The following is a 21,867-nucleotide window of genomic DNA, read 5'->3' as shown; positions in this document are numbered from 1 at the left end:
GCTAAATATGACCACAGAAAAGAACACATTTCTCACAATTTCTGTTGTTTTGTCTGTTCTAATTACTGGAATTATTGCAAAGAGGCGTGAAGAACAGGGTCACTGGTCTTTTCATGAATGGGTCTGAAGCTACTTTAAATAATGATTGAGAAAAATCAGAGTTTTCCTTAGCTACACATAAATCCCAAGAACCCTTTCTGGGCTAGTAAGGAATTTGATTTGGGGGAAACGTTATTTCGGTGTGGGTGGCCAAAACAAACATTCATGGAAGCTTGCTGGACTGGATGTCATTATGTGTAAAAGTCTATTGCAAAACTCTCAAGGTTACAATTAAGTCTGTGCAGAGCCTTGGACTGCTAGGAAGAGGGGCAATTCACAGAGGGCTTTAAGATGAGCATGTTGTGCCGACCAAAGCAGAAGTCTTCAATGTTGCTTTCCCCACAGTCTCAAATCCTTATAGGCTTCAAGATTTTATTATTTATGTTGTAAGATGCAGCCTTAAGCTAGAAAAAAACTCTGTCAGTCATCACTTCCCTTGCTCTTACTGTGACTATTTGTAATCTTCACAGGTAGGAGTTTTCTCAGGTTATTTCCCATGAACTTTCTAGAACCACTTTATTTTTTAAAGCCAAGGTAGCAAGGAACCCCTCACTTTGTATGTCACATGCAGCTTCTTTGACAAAACAACCACAAATCAAACAAATATCCCCACAAATGTATCAATGGTTTCAGAGGCATTTTTTAGTACTTCAGTGTTTCAGGGCATGAGCTCATTTTTCCAATTGGTCCTGACCTTACAATCTAAATACCTATTTATTGCTTTGAGTGCTTTTTAAACTCTTACTAGGCAAGAGGACATATATTGTCTCCTTTCTGCCTCACAGTGAGCATGAGGTAGCTGTTATTGCTGTCTTCTCTTCATAGATGAGAAAACAAAATCTTAGCGAGATGACCTTAGCTACAGTATACACAATTATCCAGTGTATGAACAAGGATTGGAGTCCATAAAGTCCTGAGTCCAGATGTAACCCCATGTGCCACCAAGTACCTACTAGAAGACTTATACAGATCTGTAACCAATTAAGAAAAACTATTGCCTATAGAAAACAACACACACACACACAAACTCTTAAAAGATCTTACACGTAGAAATTCTTGGCAAAGTAAAGGTTAATTGTGACTCACATATCCCATTTAAATGAAAACTGAATTTTAAACACATGATTACTATCACTTGATCAGATGCTCATGAGTGAGACGATCAGAGAAAGAAACTGGAAACATCTGCATTCTCAATACATGTCCACCAACAGCTACTTCTCTGAGGTTGGGCCTCAGGGTCTCCGTATGTAAAATGGAGTGGTGGGCAGGAATTTTGCTCAAGAAGACATTTTCCAATGTCAAATATGAAATTTTAAATCCAATTACTTTAATCTCAAACAATTGAACAATCATTCAGCCCTATTTCTAAATCTGCAGAAAGCGAGAGTAAAACAGTAATGCTATAGGGGATTAAGTTGTATCTATTCATACATTCTAGGAGTATGAGTTTAGGGTCCCATATTAAAGAGGAGCAAGATTATTGCACGTATTAGAGTTAGTTTCTATAAACAAGTACAGTCAAGTCAACAGACATTGCCTCGTAAGAATAAGAAACAAGGAAACAACCTGTGATTCCATTTCTTTTAGCTTAGTGATTTTTAGGTTTGTTTACTATGTGCCAAACACAACTTAAAATTAAAGTAATAATTTAGAAGTTATTGCTTTAAAGCAAAGGAAGAAAAGGGTCTCTGCAGGGAAGTGTTTCCCTAGAGTCTTCCTAATACTGATTAACACTAGTTTTTGAAATGTTAATTAGTTTTGAGCTTAAGAGCTAGTCATTGTCTAAAAGGGCATGGAGCAAAACTTTTTCAAAGTTTGGACTAAGGAGCATTTAACTCCTTAATGCCAAAGACTGGCCATTTACTCCATTGCTGGCCACTGAACCATGAGAATGCCAGGACTGATTAGCTATGGTGATTAGAAGACTGACATTAGGACTAGAATCACTTGTCTTTGCTTACATTGGCAGAATACCTAAAGAAATGTCTAAATTTTATCAATGCAACGAACTTCATTTAGTAGTGTTATGGAATGCCTATTTTAAAACTTTCATAGACTGTGATTAAGTTTCATATGATTGATACAATTTTTAAACTAAGATCCTGAAATTACTCTATTTCAACAATTGGCTTTCTCATTTAATTGGTATAATGGTAGAAAATTGAGTTTTTTATTTCTTAAGCTAGATCTAAGAGACCATATTTATTATTTTTTCTAAACCTGTGCCATCTAAATTTCAATTTTTCCTATTGGTTCTCAGTAGAGCAAAACACTGTTAAAAGAATATTCGCCGCAAACTTCATAAAAGAATTTGCATAGGGAAATATGGTTTGATAGAAAATCATTAACATCTAAGACAATGGAAATAGGAAAAGTAGTAAGAATTAAGAAACATGGCTTTCCCTACAAATGTTTGTTTATAAAGCAAAAATGCCCAAATGTCTAGATGATCAAGTGTATGAATTCAGCATTATTTTCTCTATTTTACCACTCAGGAACAGATTAAGAAATTTGCCCAAACTCTTAGAACTAAGCGACAAAGCTTGTATTTGAAGATGCCATTCGTGCTACTATAATCTTCATTTCGTCTTTCTCTATTATTGCATAAGCACACATTAGTAGTTTCTTTATTTTCCTATTTGGATATAATTCATTTTCTTTAACAGTATCTGTTACAAGAATCTATTCTTCCACAAAATGAAAATGCTACATGTAGAGAAGTATTTTGTTGGGAAAGATTCTATTTAAGTATCTGTTTAAGCTGACGAAATACTAAAAATATAAGCTATGTTCATGAGATGATAGCACAGACCTAGAGGACAAATAAACCCAAGTAGAAGAGTTTGAGAAATACGTTAATATTGACAAGGTGCATAGTGCTACCCAAAGACACAAGAGGTAGAAAATAAAAGAATGGCCGGAGTAGATGATCATGTGATGAGAGTGGTATTTGGAGAAGACTTTTCTGTCAGTCTAGAATTTGCTGAGAAAGCCATGCCTGGAAGAGAAAACGAAACCAGAAATGAGGGGTGATGGGAAACTGAAGCAGAACAATACAAGGGGAATAAAAAGAATCGATCTTAGAGATGCTGTAAGAAAAGATCCTCAAATTCACCTTTAATGGTAGTCTTTTTATATAAGCATTCTTAATACTGTTGGATTTCTTTCTTACCAAATTACATGTAAGTGAATTTTTAGTTTTTCATATTACTCTTCTTAAGCCTTTGGGGCAGGGGAACATTGCTGCATTTTCCCTACTCCCTCCACAGTCTCTTGAATCTATTTGTGATCATTTTCTTTTGTAGGTATTATATGCATTGTTCTTTACCACAGAAGTCTGTAAACTTCCATTTTGACCTACTTGTATTTTTTTCTGCCTTCTCTGACATGTGGATGGATTTGTTAATATTTTTTGTAGCATTAATAAAGATGCTACAGAACCTGAGCCATGGATGAAACCAGGTCCACAGAGTTCAACATGCAGATGGCAGCCAAAGATGAAGAGACTGGCTGGAATGTGGTTAAGCTCTTCTCTAGGAACCACTTCAAGCTGAGATGCTTAGAGCAAGAATAAGAGCCAAACAACACTCCATAGAGCAGCATTATTAGGTTACTTCAGCTTCTACCACCTTATCAATGAGTTTGTAAGCCACATTACTTATGTACGTGTTAAGTTGGTACTTACAGCAAGTCAGTTATGAATGTCCAAACTTTTCAGTAGGGGTTGGAATGGAAAAAAATTAGAATGACCAAGTTACTCAATTACCTAAAGAAGCTATAACCTGTACACCACATTAAATAAATAGCAATTTTCTGAAATGTCTTTTTAATTTACCCCAAGCATGTTCTTCTTGCACATCAATTAAATCTATTAGCCCACAGTTTGTTGAGTTTAAAATAGTAACATAAAGAATGACAAACCATGGGGCGCCTGGGTGGCTCAGTTGGTTAAGCGACTGCCTTCGGCTCAGGTCATGATCCTGGAGTCCCGGGATCGAGTCCCGCATCGGGCTCCCTGCTTGGCAGGGGGTCTGCTTCTCCCTCTGACCCTCCTCCCTCTCATGCTCTCTGTCTCTCATTCTCTCGCTCTCTCTCAGGTAGATAAATAAAATCTTTAAAAAAAAGAAAAAAAAATTATAAAAAAAAAAAAAAAAAAAAAAAGAATGACAAACCAAATACTGGCAAATCTGTTTAAGGGGCATAAATGTGCACACTTGTGTGTATGAGACAGTAGGTATATGCATAAATGCATATTTAAGTATCCCTTTGATTTTACTCAGATCTTTCTACAGAGCTCTCATTATTAAACAAATATTTCAAATGACTTTTTTATCCTCAAAGGGACAATTTTCTGATCATCCTTGTATTTACTATTATTGGAACCAAGTGTATATATCGTGAGAAGACTTTGCTGTCAGTCAAAGCGTAGTCTGAGTATAGGCTCTGCCACTTACGCTTATGCGACCTTGAGCAAGTTACTTTGCTTCTCTGATCACCATCTGTAACATGAAGATAATAGCATGGATTCTAAAAATGCAAATGAGAAAACTCTGCACAAGGAGGTGTAAGGGGATTGTATGCTGTCTGCCTGGGATAAGGCTGTCCACTCTCTCCTAACACATTGACACATCATCCAGAAAGTCACTAATCTGCTGTCCAACCTGCTTTTCTGAACACCTCTAAAGCAGATTAATATCAGGATATACTTACATTTCCCAAGCTCAAGAAGCTTTAAATTAAGCTTCATTAATGGAGAAATAACTGACACAGGGAACCAGAATATTCTATGTTTAGATAGTCTACACAATTTCCCCTTATGGACAGATTTATATGGTCACTTTAATAAGAAAGTTAATTTATTAATTTACAAGGAAACTAACTGTCATAGATCTTAAGCAGAGGGGGCCAGACTCTTCTTGTCTGTAAATGAAAAGTGAAGCCAATCAATCAATGGGAAATTCCTTTGTAAATACGAAATCAAAGCAAAGGGGAATTAGATTGACCAAATGTTTTAACATCATCATGCTAAGAGAGCATAATAATGCAACCCATCTCACAATAGAGATGACTTTAGTAATATTAGAAGCTAACCCTGTGGAACACTTATGTGCCATGCACCGTTCTAAGCACTTTATATTAATTAATTCATTTAATATTTATAAAAGCCCTTCTAAGAAGTTCTATTATTATCTCCATTTTACAGGGAAGAAACTGGCACAGAGTAGCTCATTAACTTGGTTAGGATCACGAAGCAAGAACGGGGCAGACAGAGAATGAATGTATCAATGGAGCCTCAATTCTCAGGATCTCAATATCTCCTCTGGACAGTTTTTGGGCAGTGGGCACCGCCAACCTCTGCCCATGATTCTCTTTTTCAGTAATTACCCCTGATAGGGACTCCTGCTTCAGGTTCTCTAAGGAAGTGATCTTTAAGGACCCATTTGGGGAAAAAGCAAGCAGCAATCCTACAAATAATCAGGAAGAAGCACCCCAGGTAAGAAAGAATATTAAGTGTGTAGTGTTGGATACACAAGAATAGATCGAAGCAAAGAGCATGCAGTCTATGTCTATTCATCAATTTGATTCATAGGCCAATGTGGCAGATCTGGGAACCACTCTCCTCAGGGCATAGCTCTACTCTGATTTCCGAATTTTATCATCACCAGCAAGTCATATTTAGTTCATTCGGTTGCAGGTTCAGGTGGTTACAGATGTGGGGGGGTGGGGTAAAGAAGCAACAGCAAAGCAGGACAGTTAAAAAAAAAAATGCAGGCCTTGGCCTCAGACCCAGTTAGAATTTGGCTTAACCTCTTACTAGATCTCAAAGTTTGGGCTAATAATTTCTCTTAACTTTAATTTTCACACTATAAAATGGAGAAAATATCAAACCCAGAGGATGCTTAAGTAGTCTACATAAGCTCTGAGTTTAACCACAGAACACATAGTCCGTAGACGATATTGGGTAGTTAGTCTGTCTACATATACTGTGTAACTAGCTCCCTCTTGGCCTCAGAAACTTCCTTCTGCATCTTCGAATTTCCCTTTCTTTAGGAGTCAGTTCTGCACACATTCAGGAGAATGAGTAGTTCTATCCTCCAGACCCTGCTACACCTCTAGCTACAACTTAGCTCTTTGCTACCCTTCAGGTAAAATTTTCATGGTGTTCTTTCCTCACACTGCTTTCCCTCCCTCCTTCCTCTAGGTCAGCTTTCATTGTGCACATGGACCACCCCACTAACAAGGTATTGTTAAGGCCACCAAATGGTTCCATGTTGCCCAAGAAAATAGCCACTCTTCATTGGATGCACCAGGGCATGTTAGCAGCACATGACATCGAGAAGCATCGTCTACTCCTTTTCCTCACTCATTAGGGAGCTCTTTGTTTTCTCGGCTCTAGGATGGTCTATAGGCCAGTGAGTCCCAATCATACCACTGCAGCCAAATTTCCTCCTGAACCCCCAATTCAAGTATTTGCCTCCTTCATAACTAAACCTCTTTTTAAATATAATCCAGTCTAATGCTAAATCTTTTACTTATTTTCCCAAAATTTGTCTCTCCTTCAATCTTCATCCCCTCCCCCGCCAGCCAATATCACTTTCATTTGAATCAGCTGCCAATGCTTAGAAACTTGCGTCATTCTTCTCAAAGAACCAGCTTTTGGTTTTGTTGGTTTTATCTCCTTGTTTTCTCTTTCATTGATTTCTATCCTAATTTTATTTTTTAAAGATTTTATTTATTTGTTTGACAGAGAGAGAGATAGAGAAAGAGCAGGAGCACAAGCAGGGGGAGTAGGAGAGGGAGAAGTGGGCTTCCTGCCGAGCAGGGAGCCCGATGCAGGGCTCGATTCCAGGACCCCGGGATCATGACCTGAGCCGAAGGCAGCCGCTTAACGACTGAGCCACCCAGGCACCCTAATGATTTCTACCCTAATTTTAATTATTTCTTTCCTTCTCCTTGGTTTGGACTTAAATTTCTGTTCTAGTTTCTTAAGGTGACAACAAAGTTATTAATTTTAGATCTTTCTTCTTCTGCATGATATGCACATAGAGCTATCAATTTCCCTCTAAGGACTGCTTTCACTATATCCTGTAAATTTGGTAAAGTATATATTTTTATTTTGTTGTAAATATTTTCCAATTTATTTTGAGACCTCTTCTTTGATCCATCAGTTGTTTAGGAGTGTTTTTAATTACATAATGGTCTAAGAATATAATTTGCAGGATTACTGATCTTTTAAATTTGTTAAGGTGTATTCTACCACCAAGAATGTGAGCTACCTTGGTGAATGTTCTATGTGAAGTTAAGAATAGGACTTCAATTGTTGTTTGATAAAGAGATCTTTAAATGCCAATTAGATTAACTTAATTGATAAAACTATTGAGTCACTTATGTATCTACTGATTTTATGCCCTATGGCTCTGTTAAGGAGATGGATATTGAAGTCACCAACTATATTAGGGGATTTGTCTCTTCTACTTTCAGCTCTATCAGTTTTTGTTTCATATATTTTGCTGCTCTGTTAGGTTCTTACACTTTTTTTAGTTCATACTGTTTAAGATTGTCGTGTCTTCTTGAAGAATTGACCCTTTATCATTATGTAATACCTCTATCCCTGATAATTTTCCTTGTAAAGGCTACTTTATCTGGAATACAGCTTTTCAACCTTCTTTTAATTAATGTTGGCATAGTATATCTTTCTTCATCACTTTTCTTCTCATCGTTTTCTCTTTGAATTTCAGCTTGAGAAGTTTCTATTGACACACTTAATGCTCACAGATTTCTTTGCTCAGCTATGTCTCGTCTATTAACAAGCCTATCAGAAGTGTTCTATATTTCTGTTTCAGTGGTTTTTTTCTGTCAAGTAGTTCATTTTGTTTCTTAGGGTTCTCATTATCAATGAGAACACTACCAGTTTGTTCTTGCATGTAGTCCCCTCTTTTCAGTAGAGTCCTTAGCATATTAATCATAGTTATTTAAAAATCCTTATCTGCTATTATCAAGACCCAGGTCAAAAGTGAACTGGTTCTGCGGCGCCTGGGTGGCTCAGTTGGTTAAGCGCCTGCCTTCAGCTCAGGTCATGATCCCAGAGTCCTGGGATCAAGCCCCACATCGGGCTCCCTGCTCAGCGGGAAGCCTGCTTCTTCCTCTCCCACTCCCCCTGTTTGTGTTCCCTCTTTCGCTGTGTCTCTGTCAAATAAATAAATAAAATCTTTAAAAAAAAAAAAGTGAACTGGTTCTGATGATTGCTTTGGTTCTTCAAATTGTTCATTTTGTTTTGCCCTCAGAATGCCTTCTAATTATTCTGGTTGGAAGATGGACATGTTATGCTGGGCAATAGGAATTGAGGTAAATAAGCCTTTAATGTGAGGATTTGGGCTAATTTGCCTATGATTATTATCTGTTCTATATATTGCTGCCGGAGACTTCAAATTCTTTTTATTTTTGTCCCTACTCCTAACTTTGGGCTTCTCTAAGTGGGTTTGTTTGCTTTTAACCCTTCTTTGATCTTTTAAGGTGGGTTTCTTAGAGATAAAGATATAGTTGAGGTTTTTGTAGTCTACTCTGACAACATCTGCCATCTGCCTTTTACTCAGTGCATTTAAATTATTTCACTTAAAGCGATTATCAATACAGTTGCATTAATAACTACCATGTTTGTGTTCCAGTTAGGAGTATGTTACACCTTTTGTAATTCTCCTACTGTCCTTAGATTTTAGGGTTTTTTTTTTAAGTCTCCAAATCCAATCCATCAAAGTTATTATTAACTCAGTGTTCAAAACATATTTTGCCCCTATCTGCTTCCCTTCACCCTCAGGATCTTAGCATCATCTAAGTCCTATTGATCTCATATGGTTTACTGCACCAACTTCCTAACAACATGCTTCCTCTTCTACTGCTTTTCTCCATCATTCCCGTGTTACAAGATTAGTCAGAATCTGTTTGTGCAAGTGTGAGCTGTCTTACTTCTAAAACTCTTTTTTGGCTCCCTATTTTTTTTAATAAGCTAGAACATCTTAAAGTAGTTTACAAGGATACACACACTTTGTCCTCTAACCTTACAACATTATCTTCTTTCACAAGTCCAACCCCTTGCCTTTGTTCAGTTCCTCATATCCACTGAAGTTTCACTTTTGGCTCTACTTTTAAATCTTTTTTTTTTTTTCCTCCATTACTCAAATAGCCTATCCTTCACTTAGGATTCAACTTCTATTATTCTTTTATTCTAATAAAACCCTGTTATTTCTCTACAATTCTCTATCATTTTTCTCAATTACTATTTGTAATGCTTTATTAGCTGGATCCTCAAATTGTTTACTAAGTCACATAAAATCAGGCAATATCTGTCCACTGCTGTCCTCCCAACTTTGTTTTTATGCCTGTTGCAAGGAAGAAGCTCAATACTTATTTAGCAAATAAATTAAACTAAAAATATTACTATTTAAGGACTCTAAAAATATCTACTGCGGGTGCCTGGGTGGCTCAGTAAGTGAAACATCAGACTCTTGATTTCAGCTTAGGTCATGATCTCAGGGTGGTGGGATTTAGCCTGCCTTGGACTTCTTGCTTAGCAGGGAGTCTGCTGGAGACTCTCTCTCTCTCTCTCTCTCTCTCCCCCACACACACTTCCCCCTCCCTGTGCACTCTGGCATGCTGTGCGCTCTCTCTCTCTCCCCCTCTAAAATAAATAAATCTTTAATAAAAATAGAAATATCTACTGTATATCTACTAAATTTTATGGCCCTCTACTCCCCTGACACACAAGAAAATGAAATTTGCCTCCTTTCAAAAGTTGCAGAGAGCCAAAGAACAGTCAGGCATCCAGCTGAAAATGGCACACCAGCAGAGAAAAAGAGATGATATGACATACATAAGCCATTAATTAGGAAGGAGAAATGAGAGCAATTCATTCCGTAGCTAGCATTTAATCAACATGGTTACAGAGGTAAATTTTATCTTGATTTGGTATAAATAACAGCCAATGGGAAAAATGAAAAGCAGTGATGTCAGTTCCCACTTTGGAAGTTTCTTTAGCCCAGTTTTACAATAGCTATCTACTCCTGGATACTGCTTAGGATACCATTCGTTTGCATCGAAGTCTTAAATAGGTGTCTTGGAGTGACTATCTGATGTACATTTTAAATAAAAGGACATTGTTTCTGACAAAATATACGTATATTGAAAAATTCTCAAGAGGGAGGGCAGGAGATGCTTAAAATGCTGGCCAAATTGGGAAAAGATATTTCTACATTCATAGATGAGCTGTCAGAAAACTAAAGAAGTATTTGGGGGCTGAAGGCAATAAGAGAGCCCAATACCAAGAAGGTAAGAAGTAATGGTGTTTGCTCTGGGGAATATGCCAATCTCCATCAACCTAGCACCTGTGTCCACCTAAGCAGAGAACAGACTTGGGGCTAGAGGAAGATAAACACTGAGGGGATACAGCATACTGCTACGCTCCAGAAGGGTAACACCCTCAGTCAATGAGCTAATTAAAAGCCTGCCAAAAAAAGAAGAAAATGGTAGAAATACTTGCCTGTCTTCCTAGAGACTTTGTAAGCAGTCCTGTGCATTTGGGTCCATTAATTCTTATTAACCATTTGGCAAGAAAAAAAAAAAAGGAAAATTTAAATACTTTTTGAAAATTAAAAGTAAAAAAGTCTCTTTAATTTTGAGTGCCAGAGTTCCTACATATAAAGCAAAGGATACAAGTTTATCATCAAATATTACCACCCAAAAAACCAAAACAATATACGACTATGATTGTGAATCAGTTGAAACAAGTAAACAAAACCAAGAAACTCCACCAAAGACTTCAGACCCAAAGAAATAGCGTGTAATGAGATAAATTATTTATTATAATTAAAGAAATAAAGCAAGGTATTGGAAAAATAATGAAGAACAAGAGACCATAAAAATTACAAGGCATAGATCACTACATGATATTCTTGCCAAAATGTTTAATTTAGTCATGAAGAAACAGACAAAGCCGGACTGTTCAACATTCTACAATATTTTACAAGCCAACTGTCCTTGCTGCTTCAAAAATAACAATGTCATGAAAGGAAAAAAAATGAAGGGAAAGTTCTAGATTGGGGTTTCTCAACCTCAGCACTGTTGACATTTCAGACTGCAAAATTGTTTTAGGTGACCATCCTGTATGTTGTAGGATGTTCAGCACCATCTCTAGTCTCTACCCATGAGAGGCCAATAGCTCTCTCCCCACTTCCCACACATTTTAAACTAACATGTCTGAATAATGCCACACATCTGAGGACAAAATTGCCCCAGTGAAAAATACTATTCTAGATTAAAGATACAAGAGAGAAACGACAACCAAATGCAATATATGATCCTTCACTGGATCTTGGATTAAATAAAACAGTTTATAATTTGTATACAACTGGAAAATCCTGAATATTGATTGTAAAGAAAATACTGTATTAAAGTTTATTTCTTCAGTTTCCTGGGATATACATGGTAAATTATTGAGAGGTAAAATAATATACTTTGTTTCAAATTGTAAAAATCATACACACGTGAGTTTATGTGTGCATGTGTGTCTAATTTTATTATACTGATGTTTTAACTTTATTATAGATTGGAAAAAGGTTTATAAAGCTGAGAAACATGTATCCTATCCATTCTTCAAGGCCAATTTTAACTACCAACTCCTTCATCATGTTTCCCTCCCTATTCACAACCTACTCCTTTGACAAAACAGTAACCACAGACTTGAACAACTAATGGAAGCTATGGTAGGCAAATCATTTTTTTAAGTGAAATCATTTTAATTGGTATTAGAAATCACTTATACACAGCAGTATGTTGGAAAAAATACACTGTAAGGAAACTGGAAGATAGATCTAAATAATTTGGAATATAAGACACAAAAACAACTAGAAAATGTGAAAAAGACATTAAAAGACCAAAGAATATGGTGAGATCTCCAATATACCAAACGAGATTGCCAGAATTAGTAGAAAAGGTACAGCTAAGAATTTTTCAGGATTCATGAATAATGTAAGTGCTGAAAATCAAAAATCTAAATGAATTACAACTGACCCTCACTAGCATAATGTCTAAAAAGGTATTTCAATAATATTCTGACTCCAAATTACAATGTGTGGGGGTTTTTCCACACCACCAATCAATTCTCTGACACCTGCTGGGTGTCCCACAATTTAACTCAATTCTGACACTATTTATTCACCTGGAGATAGTATCAGATCTCACAGGTTAAGAACTCAGTCCTACAAGACTACCGCTTCTCTGTCCCTGCCCCTTTTCAGAAGCAAATGACCTGGGCTTCTGACCTTCAGGATAAAGATTGGAGGTTCCAACCACTCCCTTCTTGGGTTCAATTAATTTGCTAGATCACCTCTTGGAACTCAGAGAAACATTTCACTTACTAGATTACCAGTTTATTATAAAAGGATATAACTCAGAAAACCCAGATGGAAGAGAGGCACAGGCCAAAGAAGAGGAAAAGGACACAGTGTTTCCATGCCCTTCCCAGGAGCACGCTTTTCCCCAACTGACTCCACATGTTCACCAATCCCAAAGTTCTTCAGACCCGGTCCTTTGGGTTTTTAAATGGAGGCTTCAATATATAAGCATGAATGACTGCAACACTGGCCACCGGCAAGCAATTCAACCTTCAGCCCCTCTACCCTTCCAGTGGGGAATAGGTGTGTGTGCAGGTGGGACCACAAGTTCCCACTCTCCAATTTCCTGCTTGGTTACCCTGGCAACCAACCCCCAACCTTAGAAGCTTTTTAAAAGTCATTTCATTAACACAAACTCACATGTGGTTTAAAGGGGTTTGTTATGAATATCAAGATACCTTTTCTGCTCTTATCACTTAGAGATTCCAAGGGTTTTAAGAGCTCTGTGCCAGAAACAGGGACAAAAATCAAGTATGTATTTATTATAAATCACATTATCACATTTGTGAAAATAAGGAAAATCATCCCAGAAAATCATGCAAGAAGGAGTGAAAGCAATGAAAATGGTAAATTCATGTAAAGCTAAATAAATTTGGCTATTAAGATAGTATTATTTGTGGAATAAAAACAATACATAATAAAACATTGGACAGCATTATATAAATTGGGTGGGGATTTATAAGCATTAAAACATTCCCATTTTGCATTGATGAAGGATGTTACTGATTTAAGTTTTTCATTTAACTACTCATGTTAAAATTTTTTAGAAGTAGCACTAAAACAGACATAGACACTTCTCTATTGGCAACTATAAAACAATTTAGAAAATGACTAAATTTCATACACTTAACTGACCCAATTAACGGCAAAACCCAAAAACCCTTAATACCAAACAAATTTAGAGAAGTAGAAAAAAATTAAAAACAAAACAGTGATAGAAAATCATTTAACAGTTATACATTATCAGCAATTATAATAAACACTCTAGTAGAAAAAATAAAGTTTGCCAGGGTGGGTAAAACACCAACCCCTCCCTTCAAATACTGAATGAAAAAAACAAGTCTAGAATATAAGGACATCGAAAGATAAGAAGCAAGATGAGTGGAAAAAAATATATATCAAAAATACTAAACAAGAGCTAACAGCACTATATTACTCTCAGGTCAAAACATACTTTGAGGTAAAAAGCATTGTTAGTGATAAAGACAGTCGTTAGGCATGGTTAAAATTCTTAACTGATGATATAATAATTTTTAAACTGGTGTGAACCTACAATCATATTCAAAATACACTAAGCAAAAAAAGTAAACAAAACTGATAGGCAAACACTGTTAAATCCAACAAGGTAAAGGGAGATAGTAAGACACCTCTCAGTGATAGATCAAACAGATCCAAAAGTTAGGAACACCACTATGCAGGTTAATCAAACGCAATATAATACCACTTATGAAAACAACAGCCTATAAAATTTATTTTTTTTTAAAGATTTTATTTATTTATTTGAGAGAGAGAATGAGATAGAGAGAGAGAGAGCATGAGAGGGGGGAGGGTCAGAGGGAGAAGCAGGCTCCCCCCTGAGCAGGGAGCCCGATGCGGGACTCGATCCAGGGACTCCAGGATCATGACCTGAGCCGAAGGCAGTGGCTTAACCAACTGAGCCACCCAGGCGCCCCAACAGCCTATAAAATTTAGAGTGAAAAAGGAGACATCATTGCAGCAAAGATATTAAAAAGAATATAATGAAAACATTTAGGTCAATAAATTTGAAAGTGAAGTGAAATGGACACTTTCTTGAAAAATTGGAAATGACTAAATCTGACCTCCAGGAGAAATAGAAAAATTTGACTGCTATGAGGACAGAATAAGGAGTTAAGAACTTTCCCATGTCAGGACATAAGTGCTTTCAAGAGAAATCTCTTGGCAGGAGAAAGAAGACAGCAAAGAAAGGAAAAGAGGTAAACTGAGAATATGATCTCAGGTAAAGTCTAACCATCCAGAGACAAAACTTGGAAGCATAATCAAACAGAGGCATCTTGAAGCAAGGAAGCCCGCTTTTCGTCCCCTAGAACTTATCATCTACCCCTGCGTAGAGGGCCTAATTACCTAGCCATCTCCAGGTGAGATGACCTCGCTAGGGTCAGCTGAGGGCACATCTTTAGAGGTCACAGGTGTAAACCATTGGATCCAACACTGGAGCAGAAGGTGGTGAACCAGCTCCTAAAGGGATATAAACAAAACAGTAAAAAACTTGTTGAGAGAAGTTTTTCACTACTTGAAGTCTTTCCAAAATGCCCAGATGAAGATCCGTAGCAGTATATCACCTGTGTTCTAGAAAAGATCCCTGATTTTTAGTGGTGTCAGGACATTTGAAGTAAATGTATCTCTAGAGGGCATCAAAACAAATCCAATTCTGACATTTCTATCAATTACAGAGAGACATACATCAGCAAATCATCTTCCTGGGCACTTCTTCACATTCAGGCAGAAGTGCCTTAAATGAACCAAGAGGACTTTGAGTGTCAGCCTCACAGATTTCATCCCCCCTGTAACCTGAAATTCACTGTTAGGTGTGTAACCAAATGGCAGCTGGGACTCCTTTATCTCAAGTCCAGGTGAGACCATGAAAATCAAGAACAAAAAGATCTGTGCCATTTCCCCTATATTCCAAAGACCTGTGCCAGACTTGTAAAAGCGATGCCTCAAAAGTGCTGGGGGGGACCCTTCATCTAACACCCACAGACAAATAATGAAAGACTGAAGTCAAAGAACAATGGGAAGAGAAGTTTTTTGTTTGTTTGTTTGTTTGTTTTTGCAGAAAAAAATCTGAGAAAGTTGTAGAAGTTTTCCAACCCCCTCTTTTAAACTGTTAGTCAAGTCCTCCTCAATTCAGGACCACAGAGAAGGCTTCACGGGGATTACTGAGAACGCGTGCTTTATGATCACTAGAACAGGGCCCATGGTGGGCTAGTATCTGATTCATATTTTGGAAATCTAAATGTGGGGTGCAGTGTGGCTCTGAGTCACAAGAGCATAGAAAAAAAAAATGAGAGGAATTGGGAGCAGATTATCCCGGCACTGCCTGCAGAGAAAATTTATGTGGTTCCAGAAGCTTAAATGTGAACCACAGGCAGAAACCTAAAGCTATCTGAAATGAAACTCAGCTCAAGATAGCCATGAACCGTGAAGGGCCAATGGCCTCAACCAAAAGAAGTCCATGTAGGCAACACACAAGAACTGAGTAGTGGTGTCCTAACAGAAAAGGTCATCCCTTTTCCCTCCACCTTGAAACGTGCAGTTAGAAGTTGTCAAAAAGCGTTATTTATGTATTTATATATTTTTTTACATCTACAGAAGTAGCCCAGGAGGTCAAAAGCCAGCTTTAAATATTTCCCTAGCTGGGTACACAATCGTGTCTTCTTGTAAGGCCATTTGCCCTAAATCACTCTCCCCACCGGGGTAAAATACTAAAGTAATCCCAAAGTAGGAGCTGGAGCTAGGAAAGAGAATACCTTGCTCATACCTTCCTCCCTATAGGTGTCCTCTGGAAATAGTCATTGCAGATGTAATTAGTTAAAAACGAGGACATACTGGATTAAGTTGAGTCCTAATCCAGTATGACGCGTTCTCTTATAAAAATGGGGGTTTGGGATACAGGCATACATATAAGGAGAACACCACATGAAAATTAAGATGGTCATCTACAAACCAAGGATGAAGACCTGGGTCAGATGTTCCCCCACAGCCCTCGGAAGGAACCAACCCTGCCCACACCTTAATTTCAGACTTCTACCTCCTGAACTGTGAGATAATAAATTTCTGTTGGGAAGCCATCCAGTTTGCAGTGCTTTTCTCTGGCAGCCCTAGTAAATCAACACAATTATTCACCGATAGAGACCGTTTCTTCTGTTTTAATTATTAATTAATATATTTTAGTCATTTTTGTTTTAATATTGGAAACTTTCCCTCCATAATTTTCATCATTTTGCTCAACTTTAAAAGGCCTATGTATTACTTAACCTTTATGAGTTTCTGGTTTTCATCTGAAAATAAATTCAAACTGTTTCACTCCCATGTTTCAAATCCTATAATGGCTTCCCTTAGCAACAACAGCGATATTAAGAATTCAAGCTCCTTAGCGTGGTCCCCACATCCATATGATCTGGAGATTGCTTATGTCTCTAAACTCAAACCCTTCCTTTTGTCCTCTTCCTTGCCCCCTTTAGCCACACTGCCCAAATAATCTGAAGTCATTCTCTTCACAGGACCTTGGCACATAACTTTCATCTTTCCGTACAAACCACCATAGCTAATGAAATTCTAACTCCCGCCATTGATGGTTCTACCCCATTATCTTGTTTTATCTTTTTTTTCACATTTATTTACTCCTGATATAATCTTACTTATTGATGTGCTTATTGTCTCTTCTCTCTCCCCTAGAATTTAATCTTCTTGAGGAGAGGGACTCTGTCATTATTGTTTATCCCTGCATCCCAGTGGTGAGAGACAGAAAAAGTGCTCCACTAATATTTTTTGACTGATTGACTCTAAAATGAGCAGGATGGCTTAATTTCTGCCCACTTATAGGACTTATCATCTATATTTTTCACATTTTGCTTATTAACATAAGTATAGTGGCTAGACGGTCTTTCAAAGCAACATTATCATTCCTTTCCTCCCCTGCTCCCCTCCACTACTCTGATTAACAGGCCAGGCTGGGCTAGATGAAAGTTTGCAACAATGGAGTCTTCATAATGTGCGTTATCCAATTTCTAGCATGCAAGTTCCTATGAGATTAAAATGATAAAATTTATTTATTTTAGAACTGAATTCTAAACCTTTCATGATTTTCTTGCATCACCTCCAAGAAAGCCTAGAAATGTTTGATTGGTTCATGCACATTTTTTCTAACCTTGGATATTGTTCGAAATTTGCTCACAATAGTGTTACTATTGCCTCCAAACAGTTTTTCCACTACTGCAGGGACTAGTGTCTTAGTAATGCTTTTTTTCTTCTATTCACATGCTCAGTACCACCCTCTCTTTGTGTTTGTCTTTCCTCCTTCAATGATTTTAACTTCCAATACTGGAAGAATTTTTTTTCCCTGATCCATCCCGCTCCCAGCCTCTATGGTGAATAGAAAGTTATAACCTACGTTATTGTTATATGTTATTTAAACATATGTCTCTGTTCATCAGTATTATGGGAGGATGTGAAAGCAGAGGGGCAAGAGTCTGGGAAATAATTTTATTTTATTACTAACAGTATCTTTCATGCTTATAAATAGAACAAAAGATGAAAATGAGTGGTGCCATAATAGTAGTAGATCAAACTTCAAAAATTTAGGTGAAGAGTCAAATTAATACTTATAGCTTGAAAAAAAATTAAATTTCCTTCCTCCTCTCACTCTTGTGTCCTCATGGAACCCAGATAAACTCACTTGCAAATTATTAATCAGAATGGTGGGGTACAAATTTCTGGAGCTCATGGTACACAAAACCATTTATTGAGCCCCTGCTGTATTCATAGCACAGAATCCAGGGTTCTGAATTTGTGTTCAAATTTAATAATAGCATATTTAGTCTGTAATGTTCTCGGTGTTAAATGCTTTACAAGTCACAGCTACTTAGACCACAATCCTAAAATAGTTGTGAAGACAAAGGTAGTGCTGATAAGATGTTCAAGATATGATATACATTAATGTAAAATACTGTACAGAAGTAAAATCAAAAGAGATAAAATAGTCAGCAGACTTTAGTTAAATAGAAAGAGTTGGGGGGCGCCTGGGTGGCTCAGTTGGTTAAGCAGCTGCCTTCGGCTCAGGTCATGATCCTGGGGTCCTGGGATCGAGCCCCATGTCTGGCTCCCTGCTCAGCAGAGAGCCTGCCTCTCCCTCTCCCTCTGCCTGCCACTCTGCCTACTTGTGCTCTCTCTTTCTCTGTCAAATAAATAAATAAAATCTTTAAAAAAAAAAAAAAAGAAAGAGTTGGAAAAGTCATCTTTTGCTAATATTTTAAGGCTTTTAAAAATTTTATAATGTATTCCTCCACCTTTTCCAAAAGATTCGTAATCACTAACAGTGAAGAAATGTTGTTGCAGTTAAATTTGGCAACATTTATTTACCAACAAAGACAAATAATTAGAATGCAAACGTGTGTTGTGTTAATGAAGGTATGTGCAAAATACATGATGATACAGGAAAAGGAGCACAGATTTCTTCAATTATAAGCCACCATAAACAAATGTTAGTTCTGCAAAGATTAAACCCAGCGCTACAGGAAAGAGAGCTTGTGCAAAGGATTCCACCCCATACTTGCGTGATCTCAAGGCTCTCAGAAAAGTCTTCCCTACCCTTTCTGGCATTGTGCTGACCTAATGCCTTTTCAAGTGTAGGTGTTAATACAGATAGACATTCCCTACTATCTGCCGGGGAAAAATAACTGGGCATCTCAGATCATCGCACTCGCAGCAGGGATTCTCAGATTTGATCCATTATCATTCCAAAGCCAGGGTCTGGACCGGAAGTTCCCAAACACCACACTCTTGGGCTGTGGGTCCGAATTCAATGGCATGCCTAACTTCTCCCTGTTGCAATCTGTTTTTCCGAAGTAAGGTTATAACAAATAGCCAAGGGGCTCTAGTTAAGCACATGGTGGCTTGGAAAATGTATCTGTGTCTGTACTGGTTTTCATGAATATTTGAACAGAAAGCAGGAAACAGTAAAGGAATCCATCCTAAGATCAGGCTTAATATCCAACTTTACATTGCCATTCTCAAGGTGGCATTTTGGCATGAAACTCAATTTTCTCTTAGAATAATTTGCATTGGGATTATGGGCTAAATGTTCTAAAAGTGTCTAAGCTATAATTCTTTATGAGACTGCACTTTGGCATTTAACTACAGCATATGCAAGCCTAACTTGCCGGCTTAGTCTTTACATTTGTCCAAATTCTCCACACAATGCCAGCCAACTTTTAATGAAAAGCATTGCTTCATGACATGATTTACTTGCTCTGTGCATTTTTTTTCTAGAGGGATTTTTGCTTTATATTAAATATAAACTGAACTTTTACTAAGACTTCTACTATTGATTAAAATCCTCTTTTTAAACCTCCCGTCTTCCAAACACCCAACCCTATGCAAAGATGAAACAGTAATAAACCTAACCTGTTGTGTTTCCAGGCTACCACAGTTGTTTAGACTGTAGAGAACTCGCTTCTGTTGTATGAAACTTGTATTTCAAAGTCCGTTGGATTTGTGCCCCTAACGGTGAACCACATGGTACTGAAACAAAGCACAAGGCAAAGAGAAAAAGGAAAAAAAAAAATGAGAAAAGAAGAGAAATGTTAAAAAGAAACAAAAATAATTAGAGAAAATGAGTGGAGAAAGAGAGAAAAGTAAAGTTACTAGAAACTGCAGAAGCAGCATTATCTGTATATAATGCTCCTATAATACTACGTTGGTCAGCAACTATAATGTAAAAGGTAATGTGGAAGAGTTTTATATGCTTTTCAGAACTATAAAGGGACTGTGAGTGGATTTTAAACATTTTGATTAGCACCACAAAGATTTTAATGCTTTATTTAAACAGTTTGCTATAGGGCAAACACATTTGGTAGACAACTAAAATGAAAGCACGGGCATCAGTTTCTCTGTTTTCTATTAAGTAATGTTGCGAAGTAAGCAGAAGTTGGATTCAGATATCAGATAATTATCTCCACACTGTGTGTCACAGTAAATAATTTTAATTGGTTTAACTTCAGGGACCATTACTGGCCTAATTAGAAACATGAAAAGGCTACAAGTATTAGGAAATATCCTGAAGGAATGAGAACATTAGCAATTCTGTCAAGCCATTTTTAAAATAAGTACACAGTAGCAGCCACATTTCAGTGAAAGGCAGGGTACTTGAAAGGTGCTTTAGGAAAACAGTGCTTGTGTGTGTGTAATAAGAGACCCGTAATAGGAAGCATAGAAATCGGGTAACAGGCTGACATGTATGCTATTACTGTGTTAAAAACATACTAATCTTGTTCCTATTGCTGTTTTTAAAAGACGCAAGTTAACGTTTTCAAAGTAAAGGAACAATCATTGAGGTTGGGTAAATCCTCATGGAGAATATGTTGACTTACTGAAAGAGAAACAGATCTTTGAGTAAAATAGCTTTCCCCGAACACCTTGAGCTTGCAGGGGAGCAGTACTGAGGGAAAGGTTGCGCCACGTGTTTCCTATCCTCTCTTCTTCACCTGGCTTTCCCAAGGTTCTTGAGATACAAATAGGTATTGTTCTTTGCAGCCTACAGAGACATTACACGTCCTGCATCTGGTATAGACTCAGTTCATATTTAGAGAATGGCTGCATTTGGCATTAAAGTGAGATACTGTGTCCCTTGGGTCAGAGATGATGCTTCAAAAAAAATCCCTCAGGACTTTCAAAATTTCATGGAGTGAGATTGTTACATCATATGAGATAACCAAAATACCATGTAATGTTTAAATGTACAAAGAAGATCAAGAACTTCTAATCAGTAATTATTTAGTACAATTTTGTTCTTTTCAGTTTATTGTCTACTTTTTAGCTTTCCATTTTCCGAAATTGCTGATGGTACCATTTGACCAACATCCTATTTGGGATGTGAAGATTTCAAATGGACCACCCACACTTAAAGTTACAAAAAATCAAACATATTTTTAGCCATTTTTGTTTATTTGTGTTAGACCCAAATAATAGAGAAACTAAAAAGAAAACGGAAGGCATGGTAAATCATGGATCAGCTTAAGAAAGAATACATTACTAGAGAAAATTGTATAATTTTATGCCTTTCATATTTGGCACACTGTCAAATATAACATATCATAAATATAATTGAGTACTTAAAAGATTAAGAAAATCCGTAGTTCCACCAAAATTTGTCAAACAAAAGAATAAAAGCACGAGTAAGAACCGACATCACAGATTGTCCCCATCCGTATGCTCACAAGCCATACACCTCATGGACACCATTTATCTGTGAGCGCACAAAAGCCCATTTCTACAGGCTGTGCATTTATACTGAATGCCCTAAAATGATGCCAAAAGCTATTTTATTAATATTCGTGTATTTTAAAATTTTGGCAAATTTCTATTTGACTGGTGTATATACAATAATTCAGGATCGAATTTTCTTCAACAAGATTATAACAAATTATCTTTGTCTTCACAAAGAATATATAATGTATGCATACAAATAAAATGGGAATTACTCATATGGAATAATTTTTAGCTACAGAATAGATTAATTGCCTGCAGGTTTGTTAAGAAGGTACACATACACAAACAACAC

The 21,867-nt window shown here is 37.1% G+C and overlaps 1 long non-coding RNA gene across 1 annotated transcript in view; it reads right to left on the bottom strand.

Moving 5' to 3' along the window:
- LOC144380964 (uncharacterized) overlaps positions 1-19,831 on the bottom strand; it is a 531,798-nt gene extending 511,967 nt beyond the window's left edge. The window contains exon 1 of the long non-coding RNA XR_013445329.1: positions 19,713-19,831. This is a non-coding gene — a long non-coding RNA (uncharacterized LOC144380964). The remainder of the gene's footprint in view (positions 1-19,712) is intronic.
- Between the last annotated feature and the right edge of the window lie 2,036 nt (positions 19,832-21,867).

This window comes from Halichoerus grypus, chromosome 2 (assembly GCF_964656455.1).
Source record: "Halichoerus grypus chromosome 2, mHalGry1.hap1.1, whole genome shotgun sequence".
In the NCBI taxonomy this organism is placed as follows: domain Eukaryota; kingdom Metazoa; phylum Chordata; class Mammalia; order Carnivora; family Phocidae; genus Halichoerus; species Halichoerus grypus.
The sequence above is the reverse complement of the archived record's forward strand: the minus strand, read 5'-3'. Positions and strand labels throughout refer to the sequence as shown.